Genomic DNA, 14457 nt, shown 5'->3' with positions numbered 1-14457 from the left:
GCTTGATCCATTTCGCAGGAATCCATTTTGATCCTTGGTCTGTAATGACACAAGCATAACCCTTTCCCCAAGTTATTCATTGGAAAGGACCCTCCCATTCACCAATAATTCCATTGTGTATTTTGACCTGACACTGATTTTCTCTAAGGTCTGTCAAGTGTCCTTTTAAGCTTGTTCCATAACGAATCATAGGTGGAATGTCAAACCCTTGCGGAAGGCGTAAAAAGTTCAAGACATATAATGCTTTGCTTAGTCTGTCATGTGGAGTAGTACAGTCAGTTCCCCCTTTTTGTTTGTCAAGCTGATGCTTGAGAGTTTGATTCATCCTTTCTACCAAGGCCTGACCAGTAGGAGAATTTGGTATCCCTGTAATATGCTTAACACCCCACGATTGAAAAAAGGTGGCAGTAGCTATGGCAATATAACCAGGTGCCTTGTCTGTCTTGACCTGTGCAGAAACTCCCAAAGCTGCAAAAGCAGAACGTAAATGTCATTGCACATGTGAACTAGTTTCACCAGTCTGAGCAGTGGCCCATATGGCGAAAAAATATGTATCAATAGAGACATGCACATACTTCAGCCTGCCAAATTCAGGGACATGTGTGACATCCATTTGCCAGAACTCCAAGGCTCCTAATCCTCTTGGATTGACTCCTGCACTCAGCCCTACTGATATGCGCTGACAATCTGCCCAACTTTTAACAATACCTCAGGCTTCACTTTCGGACAATGAAAATTGCCACTGTAAGACCTGAGTAGAGTGATGGAGGAAACTATGAGAGCGTATTGCTTGCCCAAACCTATCTCTTGGAGGTGGAACCCAGGCAGGAGAAAATCAGCTCGGCAGTTTCCTTCAGCTAGCTCGCCTTGAATTGTCAGGTGACTACGGATATGTGTTATGAAGTATCGGTGTTGTCTCTCTTCGATCAACAACCATAATTGCTTGAACAAAGACATCAGTTGTGCATCCTGAACCTCTTTGAGCAATGATCTTTCAATGCGAGCTACCGCACCTACCACATACAAAGAATCACAAACAATATTCACTGGGCTATGAGCAAATCTGATAAACACTTCGATTACAGCCCTGAGTTCCAAACGCTGAGTTGATCCTTTCAGGTCAGTTAATATCACATCGTGCCATTTTCCATCTGTTTTCCATGTAATTGCTGCTTTCTGCATTTTATCCCCTGCGTCAGTGAACACTGTGGGTCCTTTAACAGGAAATTCTGAGAGAAGAGGGGGACCCTCCTCCATTGATCCCATATTCAAAACTGACATTAACTTGTGTGGAGGGGAAAATGTCTTAATTAAAGCTTGAGAATCTAATAACGCAATCTGAAAAGGTAAGGAGTTCTACAAAGCCCACTGTAAATATTCTGAAATGAGGGGAACAATGATATATGCAGGCTCAGCCCCTGAAATTTCAACTATTCTCTGCCTACCTTTCATTATAAGCCGAGCAAAGACCTCAACCCTGGTTGTAATGGTTCGTTTGAGTTGAAAAGGTAAAAACACCCACTCTAAGATCTTTAACGGCTCCTTACCAGTTGTCCATTGCATTATGAGAGCAAAAGGATTGTTAGTATTGTTTACAATTAGTAGTCCGATTACATAATCTGGGTTCCACCTATGGCTGAAAGCTTTTACAAGTTTGGACATAATGTTTTACAGAGCAGCTTCCGCCTCAGCAGTAAACGTTCTAGGAGAGCTAATGTCACTATCCCCTTTTAGCAGTTTTACAATTGGAGCTAAATCCTCATTAGTGATCTCAAAACGGTCCAGACCCAATTCAGATCACCCACTAGCTTCTGCACATCATTTAAGGATTGAATGACAGGCCGACATACTATTTTCTGAGGTTTCACTGTGGACTGAGAAATTTCCCAACCAAGATATTTCCCTGCTGTTTAAATTTGTACCTTTTCTGGAGCAATTTGTAATCCTCTATGCTGCAATGTATCAGATACTTCATTTATCAACAAATCAGTCGAAAAAGTTTCCCCAGCTATTAATATGTCATCCATATAGTGGTAAATCACTAACTCAGGATGAGATTTTCTGATTGATTGCAAGGCCCAAGCTACATAAATCTGACATATACTTGGGGAATTTTTCATTCCCTGTGGCAAAACTACCCATTGATACCTTTTCGCAGGTTCAGCCTTATTTACAGAATTTATGGAAAATGCAAAACCTTTACAGTCATCAGGATGCAAGGCAATGGTGAAAAAACAATCTTTCAAGTCAATTATTAAAATCTGCCAATTTTCTGGAATCGTGACAGGGGATGGTAATCCCGGCTGTAATGCTCTCATGTCTTCCATGGTATCATTAATTTTTTGAAGATCATGTAACAACCTCCATTTGTTTGATTTTTTCTGAATAGTAAACACAGGAGTATTCCAGGGACTTGTAGACAGCTCTAAATGCCCTTCACAGTATCACAGTATCACAGTATGTTTGGGATTGGAAGGGACCTCAAAAGATCATCTAGTCCAATCCCCCTGCTGGAGCAGGAACGCGTAGGTGAGGTCGCACAGGAATGTGTCCAGGTGGGCTTTGAATGTCTCCAGGGAAGGAGACTCCACAACCTCCCTGGGTAGCCTGTTCCAGTGCTCTGTTACCCTCACTGAGAAGAAGTTCTTTCTCAAATTTAAGTGGAACCTCTTGTGTTCCAGCTTGATCCCATTGCCCCTTGTCCTATCATTGTTTGCCACTGAGAAGAGCCTGACTCCATCCTCATGGCACTCACCCTTTATATATTTATAAACATTAATAAGGTCACCCCTCAGTCTCCTCTTCTCCAAACTAAAAAGCCCCAGCTCCCTCAGCCTTTCTTCATAAGGGAGATGCTCCACTCCCTTAATCATCTTTGTTGCCCTACGCTGGACCCTCTCCAGCAGTTCCCTGTCCTTCTTGAACTGAGGGGCCCAGAACTGGACACCATATTCCAGATGGCGTCTCACCAGGGCGGAGTAGAGGGGAAGGAGGACCTCTCTCGATCTACTGACCACCCCCCTTGTAATACACCCAAGGATGCCATTAGCCTTCCTGGCCACAAGGGCACAGTGCTGGCTCATGGTCATCCTGTTGTCCACCAGGACGCCCAGGTCCCTTTCCCCTACACTGCGCTCTAATAGGTCATGCCCCAACCTATACTGGAACTTGGGATTGTTCCTGCCCAGATGCAGGACTCTACACTTTCCCTTGTTAAATTCCATCAGGTTATCCCCCGCCCAGCTCTCCAACCTGTCCAGGTCCCGCTGGATGGCAGTACAGCCTTCTGGCGTGTCAGCCACTCCTTCCAGCTTAGTGTCATCAGCAAACTTGCTGATAGTACACTCAGTTCCCTCGTCTAAATCATTAATGAATATATTGAATAATATTGGCCCCCGTACTGACCCCTGAGGCACTCCACTAGATACTGGCCTCCAACTGGACTCCGCACCATTGACCACCACTCTCTGGCTTCTCTCTTTAAGCCAGTTTGCAACCCACCTCACTACTCTATTGTCTAGACCACACCTCCTCAATTTAGCTGTGAGGATGCTGTGAGGGACTGTGTCAAAGGCTTTACTGAAGTCAAGGTAGACCATATCCACCGCTCTGCCATCATCCATCCACCTTGTTACATTCTCATAAAAGGCTATGAGGTTGGTCAAGCATGACTTACCCTTGGTAAAGCCATGCTGACTGCCCCTAATGACCCTCTTATCCCTGATGTGCCTCGAGGTGACACCAAGGATAAGCTGTTCCATTACTTTCCCAGGGACAGAGGTGAGGCTGACCGGTCTATAATTACCTGGGTCCTCCTTCTTGCCCTTTTTGAAGACTGGAGTGACATTTGCTTTCCTCCAATCCTCGGGCACCTCTCCCGTTTCCCAAGACTTGGCAAAAATGATGGATAGCGGTCTAGCAATGACTTCAGCCAGCTCCCTCAGCACCCGCGGATGCATCCCATCTGCACCCATGGATTTATGGACGTCCAGACTATTTAATTGTTCCCTAACCCAGTCCTCATCAACTAAAGCAAACTCCTCCATTAACCTGGCTTCATCCGGGGTCTCAGGGGTACAGGGTTCCCCAGGACAGCCTCCAGCGGAGTAGACAGAGACAAAGAAGGCATTCAGCAATTCTGCCTTCTCTGTGTCTTCTGCCACCAGGGCACCCACCTCATTCATCAGTGGGCCTACATTGCCTCTGGTATTAGTTTTATCTGCTATGTATTTGAAAAAGTTCTTCTTGCTGTCCTTGACCCTTCTCGCCAGCTGTAATTCTAAGGAGGCCTTGGCTACCCTAGCTGCCTTCCTGCATCCTCTAACAGCAGCCTTATATTCCTCCCAAGTGGCCAGTCCCTGCTTCCATGACCTGTAAACTCGCCTCTTCTGCTTGAGCATACCCAACAGATCCCTATTCAACCACACAGGCCTTCTGGCTCCCTTCCTCGACTTCCTACATGTGGGGATGCTCTGATCCTGAGCATGGAAGAAGCAATCTCTGAATGCAATCCAGCTGTCTTGGGCCCCTTTTCCTTCAAGCAGTCTTGCCCATGGGATTTCCCCCAGCAATTGCTTGAAAAGGCCGAAATTAGCCCTGCCAAAGTCCAGGGTTGCAATTCTACTTGCTATTCTGTTCCTGCCACACGAGATGCTGAACTCCACCATCTCGTGGTCACTGCAACCCAGGCAGCCCTCGACCTTTACTGCTTCGACCAGACCCTCTTTGTTAGTGAGGATGAGATCCAGCAGTGCACCTCTCCTAGTCGGCTCCTCCACCATCTGCATGAGGAAGTTATCATCAATGCACTGGAGGAACCTCCTGGACTGTGGCTGGCTGGCTGAATGGTCCTTCCAGCAAACATCAGGGAAGTTAAAATCACCCACAACAACCAGGGCCTGTGACTGTGAGGCCACTCTCAGATGCACATAGAAGGCCTCATCAACTTCCTCAGTCTGATCTGGTGGCCTGTAATAGACACCTACAACAAGCTGTTCCTGTACTAGATTTTCGACATGGGTGAGGTTTTCTTTATTGAGCGGTCATTGATTTTACCCATACTGGATCATAATTTTTCCACTGTAATTTCAGTACTGGTCGCCCATCATCAATGGCCGCTTGTAGAAATGCTGTTGTTTTGTCACCAGAGTTGCTCCTAGTTGTCCTAACACATCTCATCCTAATAGAGAAACAGGGATAGACATCACATTCACGCAGTAAAGAACTAAATTACTCATGTTCTTCTGTATTATCACAAAATGCACATTTTGAGTCAACAGAGTCTCATGATTTAACAGACTGTGAATTTATCATACCATATAACAAAGACCTACCAAAATTGCAACATGCTTAAGCAGATACCCACAAAGAAAACAGGTTAATAAGGAAAGCATCTTGCAGACTTTAACAAGTTTTCTGACCTGTGTGTTATCAGTTAAGTCTCTCTCAGCTTGTTGAAGTTCAAATCGCCTTGCCTTGTAAAACTATCTGAAAAGATTTAATGATTTCTTGTCCGAGTGCTTTCCTATGTTTTAAAACACCTCCCAATGCTGATTTTTTAGGAACACAACTGAAAACAATCATTCCTGACCCCATCTTGCAAGTAAAAACCATGAGAAGAGGGAGGGAGAGCGGGGGGAGCACAGGGCTGCTTGCAGCCTGAGTGGGAAGAGCAGGGAGAAGGTTTTATGGTGCGCTTAAAAACAACTAGTAAAACAATTAACTCACATTCCTGACAAGCTGCTTGATTTTCAGAGAGACGGTACACAGGAACACATAATATGTACTGTAAAACTCGCAAATGACATGCTGATAGCAAACATTAGCATTTTCTACTGCTAATTTCAACACCAGTGCTTCCTTAACTTCTAACTTTTCAATCTGCTTATTGATGGTCTCTTGAAGGTGGTCAATAAATTGCATGTAATTCTCATTGGGACCCTGATTAATAGTTGCAAATGATTTGGCTGCTTTGTTGGTTTCAGGTACCTCTCTCATAGCTTGATATTGCTGACTGTTGAATTCACTCGCTAATAGCTGATCTGATCTTTCACACAGTTCTTTTGCCCAGTTCTTATCCGACGACTCCTTCTGTTCTCTTGTAGGAGCTAGAAGGGTAGAAGGCGGTGAAGGCAGACACGAATCAGTAAAAGAATTGATATTACACTTATTTATGACTTTAGCATTCTCAACTTTCACCAGTCCTTTTGACAAATCATCTGACTCCAGTTCTTTGAACTTCTTGGTCTCTCTAGGATCATGTGATGGTACAGGAGGCCATCCACTTGGTAATCTTCCTCCCTCCACCCCAGACTGCTGTATCATCAGGGGTGCCGAAGGCATAACAGGGGATGGAGCAGGAAGGGTATCGAAAACACCAACTGGGTAAGCTTCACAGTTATTTTTAGAGTTCTTATCAGGCTGCAACGCTGCAAAAATTCCGCTAACTGCAGCCTGTTCAGCCTTAAATTCTTTTAAGGTGGAAATGATAACTTCCATGTAGTCACTAATGATTTAGCTTGTTTATCTCCATCGCAAACCTTATCCCATAATTTCTGCCCTATATCTTCCCAAAGTTCAATTTTAAAAGCTTTCGCAGCTTCTGCCGGGTAGCCGTTAGGTCTACACCAAACCAACAGTCTATGTATGTTACTTTCTTCATATTTAAGTCCTCTCATAGAATATGCAGGAGGAGTTTAACTATAGCTTCTTCCTCAGAGGATATATTCTGCCCCATAACTTCAGTCTTCCCTCCTCCTGCTCCCAGCCGCTCACCTTTTCCGGGGACTTCTTCAACAAAATTTATCTGCGGAACATCCGTACGCCTCTGCCCAGTTCTCAGTCCAGCTGATTCATCTCCGGATCCAGCTGGCCCGCTCCAGGCTTTTCCTCGACCTTAGTGAGACGCCGTTCAGAGTATCACGTCGGCATCACCATTTGTTGGAACGATAAAGGACTCAACACTCCGATTCAATGTGAATCACGCAAAGCCATTTATTACAGAAACATCTCTCCTTATATACGCAACTATTCTCTAATCTCCAAGCATGGATTCGCTAAATGAACATCATGGGCAGTCCACACACTGGAGCCCCACCGATGATAGGTCCGACGACTCACACCATGCTGGGGCCCTGTTAATGAAGAAACGCCCCTCTTTCTCACAGCAGATTCTGTTCTCAGCTTCTCGAAGTGGCCTTGAGATTCCTTTGGGCCTGACTAATTCAACAACATATCTCCTTCTAACAAAACCCCTCCACATGTACTGACTGCTGTGACAAAGCTGTATCTGAGATCACTACAAGGTCTTCATGTTCCCAGATTTGTTGTAGTAATGGCAACCACAATGTAACTGTATGACAACATTTGGCATATATTCCTTTGAAATGACTTCCATACTGTGTATGTGGTTAACAAACACCATATGACCCATTAAAGCTAACACCTTTTTATGTCAATAAACCAGTTACAGTTTTACATAGTGATATCATAGCATTAGGGGCCATTACCTTAAACTGCTACTTCTGTTTTACAAAATATATATTCCTTTTCAAGTAATTTGGTTTTACTATGGCTGGTCATGCCTTAAAAAGGGATTTGATTTTCACATACATCATCTATGCTTTAATATGTACACACAGGCTATCTCTTCATTGTGACTTCTCATGTGATCATCCTCTTTCCTTCATTTGCATTACTTTAATAGATGTTTTCAACTAATTTAATCTAAGTTTACAAAGCAGAGATATTTGAGGATAAAATAGATCTTTGTCTTGAAAATAAACCTGAAATAACACAGGTATGGCAAGCTATAAGGCAGATGTAAATTTGAAGCATCAAGGGCTGAGCTGAAACTGAATAAATTAATTTTAACCTAGAACAATGATTTTCCTACCTTTAATTCCAGATATCTCAAGAAAGCCAAAGAGAAGAAAAAAAGTGTTGCAAATCCACATACTGCATGTGAGAAAGTTGTGGTTAAATGCTCATGAGAGAAAAGTCCAACAGATACTTAGTCATGGTTTTCTGAACTGACAAACTCTTCTTCACAGGCAGAGTTATGGTCTTCTGAAGTAATTAATTTCTCATCACCATTAATTGTACATAACTTTATTTTCTACAATGCAGATCTATTTCAGAAATTACAGTTACTGCAATCCGTACTCGTAAGTGAAATCTATAGCCTTTGCATTTCACAAGTAGCAAAGAACTGTTATTTGCACTATATGCTATGCAACATGTTGGTAAAATGAAGAGGAGTGATCAGAGAACTAATCTTCAAATATTCTGCAAAATTCTTTCTTACTCTCCCTACTGTGTTCAGTGTTTTTTAAGGTGCACATTTCTTGTTACATCAGACTGTCAAATCAATACTACGTGTTATTTTCTAAATCGGGATTTTCAGCTGGCTTCCTATCTGTGAATAGTTGTTTGGTTATCTTTCATTTCATTTAGTGTCTGTGAAAGGGCCAGATTGACACCACAGGAAATTGCAGTCTTACGTTTATCTACCAACAGGTAAAGCACCAGCACTAGTGTTATGATGTTCCTCAAGCTTGTCTTTAAAAGTGTACTGTAAAGGAATAGTGTATCTTAAAAACTGACAGATTTTTTTCACCCTGTGTAGCATACAGCAGACTGGCTAACTCCAATATTTTATGTCAGTTAAAGATAAAAAAGGTGGTAGAATCTGGACCATGGAAGGCAATCTTAATTTCTAAGATATCCAATTAGTTTCTTCCAAATATTTCTACACAGAAAGAAAGTAGGAACTCTAAAATCAGAATACTGAAACAATAGTCAATTTTATTTCAAAATATTTTAATTAAGTTGATTTTTTTTCTTCTACAGAGTGTTCCACCGGTTATGTAATGTCAGTGACTCATTATTTAAGAATGTAGCACACAGAGCAGAATGCACTTAGGGGGGCATTCCATACTACACTACTGTAGCTGGATTCATGGCTGTTGTTGTAATAAGTCAAAAGTAGATTCAAGTATGAGTCTGCAGCACTAAAGCCATAAACTGTTGCCAACTAGAAAAAGAAAAAATTCAAAATAGATGCCATTTATTACTGTCTTCACATCCAGACATTCTGTGGAGCAGCAGTTGGTAGTGGGCAACATCCCAAGACGATAAAGTATTCAGGAAGCATGTCAGTGCAGAGGTGAATTGTGTGCATAGGAAATGGTACTTTTGAACACAGTTCCCAGTCCATAGAGTCTGTCCACAGACTGTGTGAACTATCCTGAGCAATGAGTGGTCTATAGTTCTACAACCTTGGATTTGAAACTAAAGGCTTGCTTTCTGACCTTTTCTGATTTTCCACGTTACTCAGATGAAAAGGGATATCTAATTAAGCCATTTAACATGCTGCAGCAGCTGTGTCAGTCACTATTTCACAGTTAGTCTGTGCCTTTTTTCCACATAAAGAAAACAGGCTCTGTTTACAAGGCTACAGCTCTTGATAGTGATCCATGAGAAAAAGAACGTGGCCTCACGATAGATGACAGTATCACAGTATCACAGTATGTTTGGGATTGGAAGGGACCTCAAAAGATCATCTAGTCCAATCCCCCTGCTGGAGCAGGAACGCGTAGGTGAGGTCGCACAGGAATGTGTCCAGGCGGGCTTTGAATGTCTCCAGGGAAGGAGACTCCACAACCTCCCTGGGTAGCCTGTTCCAGTGCTCTGTTACCCTCACTGAGAAGAAGTTCTTTCTCAAATTTAAGTGGAACCTCTTGTGTTCCAGCTTGATCCCATTGCCCCTTGTCCTATCATTGTTTGCCACTGAGAAGAGCCTGACTCCATCCTCATGGCACTCACCCTTTATATATTTATAAACATTAATAAGGTCACCCCTCAGTCTCCTCTTCTCCAAACTAAAGAGCCCCAGCTCCCTCAGCCTTTCTTCATAAGGGAGATGCTCCACTCCCTTAATCATCTTTGTTGCCCTACGCTGGACCCTCTCCAGCAGTTCCCTGTCCTTCTTGAACTGAGGGGCCCAGAACTGGACACAATATTCCAGATGGGGTCTCACCAGGGCGGAGTAGAGGGGAAGGAGGACCTCTCTCGATCTACTGACCACCCCCCTTGTAATACACCCAAGGATGCCATTAGCCTTCCTGGCCACAAGGGCACAGTGCTGGCTCATGGTCATCCTGTTGTCCACCAGGACCCCCAGGTCCCTTTCCCCTACACTGCTCTCTAATAGGTCATGCCCCAACCTATACTGGAACTTGGGATTGTTCCTGCCCAGATGCAGGACTCTACACTTTCCCTTGTTAAATTCCATCAGATTATCCCCCGCCCAACTCTCCAGCCTGTCCAGGTCCCGCTGGATGGCGGCACAGCCTTCTGGCGTGTCAGCCACTCCTCCCAGCTTAGTGTCATCAGCAAACTTGCTGATAGTACACTCAATTCCCTCGTCTAAATCATTAATGAATATATTGAATAATATTGGCCCCAGTACTGACCCCTGAGGCACTCCACTAGATACTGGCCTCCAACTGGACTCCGCACCATTGACCACCACTCTCTGGCTTCTCTCTTTAAGCCAGTTTGCAACCCACCTCACTACTCTATTGTCGAGACCACACCTCCTCAATTTAGCTGTGAGGATGCTGTGAGGGACTGTGTCAAAGGCTTTACTGAAGTCAAGGTATCATCTAGCCAATGGAATGGAAGTCACAGGAAAGCCCCCCACTGGCAATAGAAAACTGCAAAAGCAATGGTGATTTCTTCCTCTGTTAGCCTTGTTTAATAATCAGAGGTTTGCACCTTTTCATTCTTACCAGCTTGCTTTAGAGTTTTGCATATCCCATAACCTTTAAACTACATAGAGTGGCATGAATCTGATGCATCTAAATAGCACCATAGCTTCCCTTGCTTTGGCTATGTTTGGAGTTTCATCAGTCATAGGGAACTTTGTAATTTTGGAGCATCTAAGTCTGACAGTGCATTTACATGTAGCTGCTGAGGATTACCATGGGCAAGCAAGCCCCAGGAGCCTGTCAATCAGTAGCTAAACAGCTATAACAGCTATAATTTCAGTCTAGCACAATCCAATCAAATCTGCCTTTGTCTCAAAACCTTCAAGCCCCATGTTGGGCACCAAAAAGATCTGCTTTAACTCCAACCAGCAGCTAAGCCTCACAGAGCAGCGTGCTTGCTCCCAGCCAGTGGGATGGGGGATAGTCAGAGGCATAAGACTGCAAAAATTCATGTGTTTAGATAAAGACAGTTTAAAAGGTAAAGAAAAAGCTGCATGCACAAGCAAAGTAAAATAAGGAATTCGTTTGCCCCTTCCCATCAGTGGGCAGGTGTCTAGACACTTCCTGCAGAGCAGGGCTTCATCACACATGGAGAAATAAAACTCAGTAACTCTGAGCGTTCCCCGTTCACCCTTTTTCCCCATGACTTGTGTTGCTGAGCATGATGCCATATGGTATGGCACATCCCTTTGGTCAGCTGGAGTCAGCTGTCCCAGATGGAGGTCCTCCCAGCTTTTTGTGCACCCCTACCAAGGGCATAGTCTCCATTCTCTGTTTTTCCTTATCCCATAAACTTAGTAGAGTTTGACAGGAGAGATGAAGATGTTGCTGTTACTTTACTCCATCAAGAGAAAATCGGAAATAAAATCACTGAGGTCAGATGAATCAAAATTATATAAAAATGATGACAGTGGGGTGGAGAGAGCTAGTAAGCCCTTTTCTTGGGAGAAAGTGAATATATCACCGTGGTAGCACACACAGGAAGAAAAGCAATTATGTTTATCATTTCTGCATAAGAAGAGATAGGAAGCTATCTCACAGAAATCTAGCATTGTGTTGTTTGTTGCCCGTATGGAGATCTTGACATTGCTACAGCCTGTGCCCTACAAGGGGAGATGGTAGTTCGTGGATCTGTTCCCAACTTTCATCAAAATTGCCTGAAGTAGCTAAGTGTGGAGATACAATTGATGAGACACAAAAGCCCAAGTGTACTTGCTTTAATTAATCAAAAAGGTTTTCCAGACTTTTTTGTATGTAATAGAATCCCTATACTGTGTATCTCCCACAGGTGATGTACTGAAGTCCATTCAAGATCAGAAATGTTGAGAAGAACGTTAAGTTATTAATTCTGTTATTCAAGGCTAAGCAGAAGTTATGGTTTGACTAGCTTAGAGAAAGTGTGACATTACATGTTTAATATTTTACCTTAACTAATTCATACTAACATAGTGAGAAGTTTGGAACATTAATATTTTCCTACATAATGTTCAAAGTGTAAGACTATCATTTCCTCAATATAATTAGTCAGAGAAAAAGTGAAATACATGAGAAGTGGAGTTGTTCTGCAGCAAATTTCATTCATGTAATTTGGAATATGCATTCTTTTAAAAAACCTGTTCTAATGAATAATGAAGTAGATATTACATTCTAGAGTGCAAACATTTTGGCATCCATTGTCTCAATGTCTGTCAGATTAATTCAAGGCCAGCTCCTTAGAGGTCCCAATTACCAGTCTTCCATGTGAGTTTCAAATATTTGGCACTTTTCTAGGACCTGGCCCATCATGAATAAGCAGAAGAAAAAGAAGTCTAGGTATTTTAAGATACATAACACAATCACAGCACACACACAAGATTAAATTATTTTCTGAATATGAACCCCCTTAACCATATTGTAGGAAAACTGAATTTCATTGCTGATACTTTTCATCTTTTTACATACTGTAAGATACATAATAAATCTAATTAGAGTGCTTTCAGCAGTGTGTATGTGGGTTGAAACACCTTTTTTTAGATGTTTTAAAAATGTTCGTAGCTAGATAGTATATGAAAACTGGGGATTTGTGGAGAGATGGCAGGCATTGCAACAGTATGAAGTGAGCTGAAGAGAGTGGCAGGGAAATTTCACATACTCCATTTTTATTTCCATCCTGAAGTGACAGCAAAATAGTATTTTCATATTTTATGCATGCATAACGTTATGAGTATTTTAACTTTGACTATGTCCATAGAAGAGAAGCACATCTATTAGTTAGCTTGGAGCACTTTACTCCTGCTTCTCACTTCAATTTGCAAAATACATGCTTTTGATTGCAAAATTATCAAAAACTTTAAATTCACAAATGTCAAATCCACATACCATTCCAAATTTAGGTATAAACATCTGTACAGCAAGAAACTTAATTGGCTTGTACCATAGTTCTGAGGGTTGTTAGTCCTGAAGCGCTAGTTTGAGATTATCTGTAGTTGCATGTACAGAAAAATAACACTTGATATTATAGCGGAACTGTGTAAATGCAGAGCAATTCTACCAACTTGTATGAATGTATCGGAAAGCAGAATTTCCTCTTTAAATTTGTCATGTGAATTATTTTGAGGCGAACAGTCTTAATTTTATAATCCTTAATTTCTAACAATATAATTGTTTCATCTTTACACCAAAGCACCCCTAAATATATTAAAAGCTTTAAATAGTGAACCCCACAATAACAATGTAATCAAAAATTACAGCCATGCCTAGTGTAGAAAACGGCTCTTTAATCCTCCAGACCAAGCAAACTGATAGGTACTGTGGAGGAATGTAGACATTGGGAAATTCAGCTATACTTCAGGTGGACAGAGGCACATTTATTTCTGTGATACAGTCAAGCTGCAATTAACTTCAAGTAGCAAGAAAAGTCTTTGTGAGGCAAGTTTCACAGAGTTTTGTCATAAAAATCGTAACATACTAATAAGAAAAAAAATAGTACTACATTAATTACTTTATTACTGACGATTTATATTAAAATGTGATGGATACTTTCATCACCGCTTGTATTGTTATTATGGGTAGTCTTTACCAGCATAATGTGAGTCTCTCAGTCGAGCTGCTACTGTTATGCGAGATTTTTTTTGTCATTTATATTGTTACTTACTGCACTCTTCTGCCACCAAAACTCCGTGATGTAATCTGGCATGTGATCATGAAATCTCATCATGTTCTCCAGACAACAGTCTATTTGAATTTTCTTCAGTGACTCTTCCCTCATGATAAAAATGGCCATGCAGTACATAACATCATTATATGACTTGGCATGATAAAGGGACTTGCGAGTACAGAACCTACTGAGGCTACATCTATTATATATTGCTAAATAAAAATATTACAAATCTCTCTGACATGAAGTCCAGCCATGCTTTGGGAGATGGAATCCACAAGAGGATCATTCCTGGAGAGCAGTATCGATAAAACTGCACCAACCATAGCTGCTCCTTCTTCCCTCTTGCAGATCCCTCAGGCTGTCTGTCAACAGGCTCTGTATCTTCAGACATTTTTGTCATCCTTCATTTTGCAGCTGAAGGCACACAACACAACTTTCAGTTCATTGCTAGGCCAACATGACTTCTATAGGATGCCAAAAAAACCCTCATATTGATTCAGCCACTTTAAACTGAAAGAAACCCTCACTGGAAATAGCTGTCATAGC

At 42.1% G+C, this 14457-nt stretch overlaps 1 long non-coding RNA gene across 1 annotated transcript in view; it reads left to right on the top strand.

Moving 5' to 3' along the window:
• Positions 1 to 7882, top strand: part of LOC139826454 (uncharacterized) — a 49025-nt gene extending 41143 nt beyond the window's left edge. Inside the window, exons 2-3 of the long non-coding RNA XR_011736529.1 lie at positions 6255 to 6384; positions 6767 to 7882. This is a non-coding gene — a long non-coding RNA (uncharacterized lncRNA). The remainder of the gene's footprint in view (positions 1 to 6254; positions 6385 to 6766) is intronic.
• Positions 7883 to 14457: the final 6575 nt, after the last annotated feature.

The sequence above is a fragment of the Patagioenas fasciata genome, chromosome Z (assembly GCF_037038585.1).
Source record: "Patagioenas fasciata isolate bPatFas1 chromosome Z, bPatFas1.hap1, whole genome shotgun sequence".
NCBI classification, from domain to species: domain Eukaryota; kingdom Metazoa; phylum Chordata; class Aves; order Columbiformes; family Columbidae; genus Patagioenas; species Patagioenas fasciata.
Note: the sequence above shows the minus strand (reverse complement) of the source record. Positions and strands in the feature narration are given on the sequence as shown.